Genomic DNA, 8,443 nt, shown 5'->3' with positions numbered 1-8,443 from the left:
CATTCCAAATTGAGAGAGACGCCGACACTATAAATACCCCCTCTCAAATCAAGAGAGGGACTTCAGCCAGAGAAGAGAAGGAAATACTCTCAAAATTCCTGAAGCCTCCCAAGCTCGTGTGAAGAACCCTCAAGCTGCCAAATAGCCGGTTCATCACCAATCTCAAGCCAAAGCACTCGTCACGTGTCGACTCTCGTGACCATCTTCCAACTCAAGATCAAGCGTCAAGCCCTTGAGTGAAATTCATCGTCGGAGATCGAATCAGAGGATTACCAAAGATTGTAACCTGCACTTGAATTAATAAATATATTATTTTTTGTACACGTGTCTGCATCTTATTTGCTTTCAGATTTCTGTGTTTACAGAGATAAAGAAGAAAAGTTGAATCCTTATCTTTCAGACCAACACCCAAGTGGCTCAATCTGTTGTTGGCTTGTTGCCCATCGAAGAAGAAGAAAAAAACCCAAAGAAGAAGAAGAACGAATCAGAACAGATAAAGAAGAAACAGAAAAAAAATAGTTTTCTTTTTGTTATAAAAATTTCAAAAAATAATAAAATAATATATAAATATAACTAATCTGTTGGATCAAAAAATTGTCAAAAATGACCATGACACATCATCCTTCAAATTCAAATTTGACACATGATTTTTGAATAATCCGTTGGAGATGCTCTTAGGAGTCATTTCTATTTGTAATTATAACCATTTACACAATTTATACATTAATATTGAAAAAAAAAAAGGAGATGAGAAAATAAAAAGACAGATAAGCAAGCATATACCATGCATAGGTATACTATTATTAAGAGAATAAGTGTATTGTCAACCAAAACTAAAAGAATATACCAAAATAACCTTGAAATATTAATAAACACTTTAGTACTCATAAAATAAGGGAAAACTTCTAATGAGGACCACTAAAATGAAGACTTTCTTGTGAGACCCACTTTTCGATCATATTTCTGCAAAACAACCGTTTGATGTTTAAATATTTATGTGTATATCATTTATGTAATTTTTCAACCAAATTGAAAATCATTAAAGCATTCATAATTTTAATTTAACATTTATGAACATGAACGTTTCAGATTTAGCACATTTGGTTCGTCCATTGATTTGCTCTAGTTTGGTACCTTAATGAGTAACAATTTTAGAGAAAATTTTCAGAAGTGATCTACTCATGCATACATAAACATTAATTGTTGATTTGCGGTAATGTAATTGAAAAGTAGGTCTCTATGTGAATACCGATAAAAACACTAAAACCCACTGGTGTTTCCAAAGCATGTGGGTCTTAGTGTTTTCACTGGTGTTTTCATACTAAAACACTAATTTTCTTACACATACAAAGCATGTATTATTGTTTTTCCATGTGAAAACACCGATGAAAGATTAGTAGCTAGCTACCTATAAGATGTGATTGTTTTGGACATAAATAAAAAGCGAAAGCTAGAACATAACACTATATACCCGTTGAAATATTGCGTTAGTGCAATTAGCCACGACATTGTTTGAATAATTAGATGGCCAAAACCCATGGAGGGTAAAGAGGCGAGGTGGCGGTACTCTGCGGCAGTTTGCATTTTGGCAAGTGGTTGGTGGCCATTGTTGCACAAGTTTGAAATATTCGTAATACCCTGTAGACATTATTGCGAAAAGAAACTATCTTAACAACCGCAAGAAACGACATGAAAAATGATTCTAACTATTTGAATTCTTTTCAATGAAAGAACAGAAAGTTAATCAAAGGACATAAGAACAACAAAATTCGAGTTAGAGTATAAAATGCACAGAAGACATGATTATAATGCGCGAAACCCACCCGTGCTCACACTGAAACATAAATAAAAAGCGAAAGCAAGAACATTGAAAGCGAACGGCAATTTCAATATTGCCATACTTCAAGCAACCAGAAACAGTGAGTGTGAGGGTTTGTAAGAAGATAAAAATGAGTCACACGCCTGTTTATATAGAGTTTGAAGTAGGGGTGTCCCTTGTTGCAAGTTTGCAACTACAATTTCTCTCGCTTTTTTATTTTTAGAAATTTTATATATACATCCCTTTCTACCCAAGGTTCTAAATCTCTACGATATTTCCGATATATCACCCGATATCTCCTTTTTTCGACGAACCGATATATCTAGGGGGTAAATATCTTATCTGTCACCGTTTCTGCAAAATTTCTCCGACATCGTCAAATATCCCCGATATATTAGATATTTGCGATATATCCAGATAAAGTAAAGAAATATGTGCAAAATTTGAGGTAAAAAAAAAAAAAAAAACTCAGTAATTCTCTAAATGAAAATCTGTGTGAAGAGAGATTTCCTAAAGGCAAATTTGAGTGAGGAGAAATCCCCTCAAGGTGAATCTAGGTGAGTAGAAAATCCCCTCAAGACGAATCTAGGTGAGGAAAAAAATCCCCTCAAGGCGAATCTAGGTGAGGAGAATTGGATAAATACCCTCAAGGCGATTTTGGGTGAGAAGTAATTCTCTAAAAGTCTAAATGCAAATCTGTGTGAGGAGAGATTTGATACTGTGTAGTCTGTGACTATTTCTGTAACTCTGTATGTAGTTTGTAACTCTGTAGTTGAATAGTAGAAAGAAGATAAAGCCATAAAGGTTCAATTATTCAAATGAGGCCAAATGACATTGCAGAAGGAAATCAAGGAACCATATATGGATGACATGATGAGAAGAGAGTGCAGAGTACGGAGTATTAAATTTTGGCTATGCATCTTGAAAAAGTGAGGAATAACGAAGCTACTGTGTAGTCTGTGTCTTAAACCTGAAATTTTTTTTTGGAAGTTGTCTCTTGTTTTAGTGGCTCAACATAATTAAAAATAGAAAGTGATATATGATATGAAGCAAACTACAGACGGTTAAATAGTTAAATGTAATTCATCTTTTTTATTGATTTTATTTTATTAAGTGCAATGTTTATAAAACTATACAAAAGGCCCCAAATTGATCAGGGCCCTAAAGTGCCACCGGAGATCAAAACAGAGGTGATAGCATGGATAAAGAGAAAAGATTCTATTAAACAAGAAAAGGCAGCTGTTCAAGATGATATTAGAGAAGAACTCTGCAATGATTATCTTGGCAATCAAACAAGTCTGTACAATGACGATGACGACAATGATGATGATGATGATGGATTTCAGTATCCACTAGACATGCAACCTGCAGAACGACAAGATTATCGTGCTGCAGTAAGACGATCAACCGTAGATCGTGATAAGAACTCTCAGTTTAGTAGAAGTGCAAGATTTCAATTTCCAAAACAATCGAGAGGCGGTAGTAGCAGTCAACAACCGCAACAAGTTGATTGATCAAAAACCTATCGGTACTCATTTCCTGAGCCTCCAGTAGCAATGCCATCAAAAGATAGTCGATCAAAACAAAGCACAATTAAATCATTACTAAAAGGTGGTAGAGAACTATTGGTAACAATGGTGTCCAAATACCACTTATATGATGCTGTCCCTTTTAACAAAGCTGATTCTCCACATTTCCAAAACATGTTGACTACAGCTGGAAGCGGAACAGGTGGTGGAGGTGAAAGATATGAATATGGACAATCTTCTGTGGATGGAGGATTCCAATTTACCTGTGAATGTAATTTTGATCATGCCACCCAAGATGAAGACCACGAAGTGAGAACAGCTGGTCATGGTGCTCAAGTGAAGACCCGATATAGGAGGAGGACTAGAGGTGCAACTGATGATCAAAGTACCCCATCTGATGTTTCTTCAATTGCCTTAAGTTTTGACTCTATCAGTTTAGGCATAGAGCGCAATGAGATCTCAAATGAATCTCATGAAGGCAACAATCAATTTGGTTATGATGCTTATGGATATAATCAATATGGAGAAGTATATGATCAGTCATCTAGTTGGGTTCATCCTTATTATCCCCTTATAGGGGAAACAGTCGGCAGCTCTAAAGAGATCTATAACAATCATGTTCATCACTACAATTCGCACTATATGGGTCATATGTCTTGGTCTGATTATTGCATTTTCGTAGACCAGCGAGCGGCTTTTCAACTGCCTAGAGTCTCTTTTTGGATGTAGATGAAGTTGACATTCATATGTATTTATATGTAGTTCTAAATTTCTAATAAATTGATTTTTTTCAAAAACGATATTTTCGTACACTGTATCCCCGATATATCCGATATCTCCCTTTTTCAAAGTACCGATAGATATGAAAATACCGATATTTAAAACCTTGTTTCTACCATACATTTTTTAAGATATTTTTATATTTTCTATTTCACCCTCAATCCCTTTCTAATTGAAGAGAGAGAGAGAGAGAGAGAGAGAGAGAGAGAGAGAGAGAGAGAGAGAGAGAGAGAGAGAGAGAGAGAGAGAGAGAGAGATTGGGAATGATTAGAAGAAGGGCTTAGAAATTGAAAATAGCAGTTTTGGAATCAACTACCATATTGGGGAGTTAAGTAATATACCATCTCAAATTCTAAATTAAATTCTCCTAGAAGAGAAATGAAATAAAGTAATAGTTGTGATTTCGATATGGGGGAGATCAAAACAAAAGGTGGCTCTCAAATATTTACAGAGAATAACAGTGATGATGAACTAACTTCAATTGAGAAGAGAGGAGAATGAGGAAAGAGAGAAAGAGTATAAAAAATAAATTTGGGGGAAAACATGGATAAACAAATCAGAAAATGTGCATTAATAAAGTAGAGGTGTATATCTAAAATTACTCATCTTTTTATTGGGAGATATTTTATATATACATATAGTCCATACCTATTTATGAAACACCTTCCTGAAACAATTATCTTGTCTAATTTTGTTTCTCAAACTTGCTTTTATGCAGAAGGATCTCTACTGAGAAATTAAAAATAAGGACTTCATGAAAACTTTTTTTTGAGTAAAATGATGTCAAACTCTTTATTAAAAGAAGACGAATTACAGTATAGTAGAATCAGTTGCTAAAGCAGCCATAAGAAAACTAGGTGCATAAGAGAGAAAGCTCTCCTACTGTAGTGTTATGGCATGATCTGCCACTAGATGAGCTACTGAATTCGCACCTCTTTTGGTATGAAAAATTCTCATACTTGAAGCAAATCCAAGCATCTCCACATTATCATCATAAATTCTACCCAATATAGAGGTATTTGCTACAGCGGGCCTCAAGACCTGTCTTTGCACAAGTAAGGAATCAGTCTCCAATATTACAGGATTCATGTTTAGTTCCAACACAAATCTCTGTTGGAATTTTAGTTGATATTTCAAAATACACAATTATATGGTGGAAGGTGTTTGCCTTATTTTCTAAATACTTCAATTTAAATTTTAGAGTTGTGAATTTCTGTTATGTTTTTAGAGCATTTATTGGGGATTATAAATTAAGAATTGACTCATATTAATATATATTTATCATGATCATAACCTATCTGATAATCGTTTCATACATGGGGGTTATATTGTTTACCAATTTTGTAACCCCTCTATTATCATTCAATCTCTTTATGATTTGTTTTTGTATAGTTATACTAGCTAGCAACTCATTTATAAGCCAAAATACCACTTGCTCCACTGCGACACATATTCTTTATCTTTCATCATCTCTTTCAAAATCAGTCTCTCTCTCTTTCTCTCTCTCTCTCTCTCTCTATTGAATTATTTTTTGTCGTAAAGTTTTGAGAGTTTTATTATTTTACATTTTGCCAAATTAAGGAAAGAATCAAGCAGTTCCAGGATCCAAGTTTGTGAGTGTACGCTTACAAGCAAGGTTCTAAAAATCGCTAGGCGCTAGTCGGGCGGTGGCTAGGGGACTAGTGCCCAGACGCCTAAGCGAGTGCCTAGGCGGCGCCTAGGCGGTTTTGTATATTTTAATTTTAATTTTATTTTATAGCATTTATTTATATATTTAATTATCATACAAAGACTTAAAATGAAGGAAGGCATCAATTAACCCAAAATAAAAAATCAGAACTTTAGCTAATGGGTTGCAGGAATAAGAAAAATAATTTAATATGTTAAGCTTGTCAAAATGGAGCAGCACGTGGCTCCTTGACTAACCGAAAAGTTCAAGCTTTCTTTTATTTAATTAACCCAAGAGATAAGCTTATTTTTTTATTAACCAACTTCATGTTCTCTTCATGTTGCATCACAACTCTTCTAGAGTCCCAGTATTTCCAGTATTTCTTCCCTGCCACTAGCTGAAACCCAGACCTCATTCTCAATAATACTCCCACCATTCTTTTAATCCAAACCAAATCCACCGAGATAAACAACAGTGCTACACGAAGAGAGAGAGAACATCAGTGCGGCGGCTCGTGAGATAAACACAATCAGTTCTAAGATATGAGAGAGAGAGAGAGAGAGAGAGAGAGAGAGAGTATTCGAGTAAAAAGATGTTGAGGAGAGAGAGGGATCGTTAGAGTCAGATTGGCGGCCCAGAGTCCAGAATGCCACTAGATTTGCGAAGTAAGGCGTCGAAAATGAGAGGGAGAAGAGAAAGAGGTGGTGAGAGTTGAGGAGAGATAGATAAATTTGTCGATCCGCCTAGCTACCCTACCCGCCCAGAACGCCTAGGGGCCCGTCAAGCACATCCAGGCGTCCAACTAACTTCATAAACGATTTCTGGAGCGACTACCTCTTAATCACGGCGGCCACTTACCTTCCAGCGCCTAGGCGGTCGCCCAGAGCGTTTTTTAGAACACTGCTTACAAGGATTAAAGGTTGTTGTACCCTGGAGGGTAGGGCTCCACAAACCTGCTACATTGAGACATTGTCTCCAAGGGGCGAAATCTACTCTTAAGGGCAATGTTTACACGCTTCAACCTTAAACTATTTTCGAGTAATGTGTCCTTCGGAAGCCTATAAATTTAAGAGATAAGTACTATAATCCTTATTATTTAATCTATTATGACAATAATATTATGATTATTATTTGTTATTAATATATTGTATTTTTGAGATCTTGTAGGAGGTGAAATCTGGTGACGGAAGTAGCATCCATCGACCATATTTTCCAACAATCTCACAGCTCCTTGACAAGCCAACGCTTTAGCATTTTCAGCTGAGATAAGGTTTTGTAGTGGCTTTGCACCACCAGCTACAAAAACGCGCCCCAAGCATCCCGGACAACAAAACCCCAAGCTCCCATCTTCGAGTCAGAATGAAATGCTCCATCCATATTGACTTTAAGAAAACTAACAGGAGGATGTACCCATTTAATCATCCTAGTTCCATGACTAGACAGCACAGCTTTCACATTGTGAAATTGATACTCAACCAAACTAGTACTGGCACGTACGTAAGACCACATCATCTGCCTGGACACTTTTCTGCTCCCAGATCCTCTTGTTCCTCTCTTTCCAAATGTTCCAAAGCAGATACTAAAACTCTTCAAAAACTTTCATAGAAAGTTGTTTGGCACATAAGTTAATCCATCCCACGACCTCCATTCCATCTGTTTGCACATCAAAACAAGTTTGACGCACCTCTCTATAAGTATATAGCATCTGCCTAGCAAAAGGGCAGTTACGACATAGATGTAATGTAGTCTCTATCTCACCATCACATAACACACAGATTTGGGAATCCAAAAACACATGTTTAGAAGACAATCTTTCCATTGAAGGGAAGATATCTTGGCACACCCGCCATATATGCAGTTTTGCAGCATTAGGAATACAACTCTTCCAAATTCTATTCCAAAACTCACTATTAGCTGCAATGGTATAAGGTATTCGAGATGAAGAATGAACAAAAGAGAGTCTATAAGTTGTTTTAACAGAAAAGCTCCCATTGCGTTCCAATCTCCAAACACATCTATCTTCAAATACCCTAGAGCTCAGTGGAATGCGCAGAATAGCCTCTGCTTCAGCAACAGGGAACAAATTGCGAACCAAGTCTTCATTCCATCTAACAAAATTAAGTAAGAGCTCACTTGAGGTTAAGATTCCCATTAGAAGAAAGCAACGTTGGTTTAAACTCTGGAACCCAGGAATCCATGGATCACACCAAACGCTCACTTTCTCCTCATTACCAATATGCCAATAAAAACCTTGTGCAATCAAATCCCTTGTAGAAAGAATGCTTCTCCATGAATAAGAGGGGGAAGCATGTAATTCAACTGTCCAAAAAGTGCCTGAAGGAAAATACTTAGTAGCATACAAACGAGCAATAAGAGATGAAGGATTATTAATGATTTGATGAGTGGTCCAAATTTTAGTTAAAATATTATTTCTTTGACACCAAAGTCATGAAACCATTGATTTAAAAGTCTCCTCACCTAAATTTATACCCTCTGTTTATTGAAAAAAAAAGAGAGTAAACAATATAGAATTTAGCGAAGAAGGCCTAAACAACATTCTAAAAATACAGAAAACTACGTTATTTTAATATTTAATTTATTTTATTTTTAACAAGGATATCTACAATTGTCATTCACTTAAGCCAG

This window comes from Rosa chinensis, chromosome 3, assembly GCF_002994745.2.
Source record: "Rosa chinensis cultivar Old Blush chromosome 3, RchiOBHm-V2, whole genome shotgun sequence".
NCBI classification, from domain to species: Eukaryota; Viridiplantae; Streptophyta; class Magnoliopsida; order Rosales; family Rosaceae; genus Rosa; species Rosa chinensis.
The sequence above is the reverse complement of the archived record's forward strand: the minus strand, read 5'-3'. Positions refer to the sequence as shown.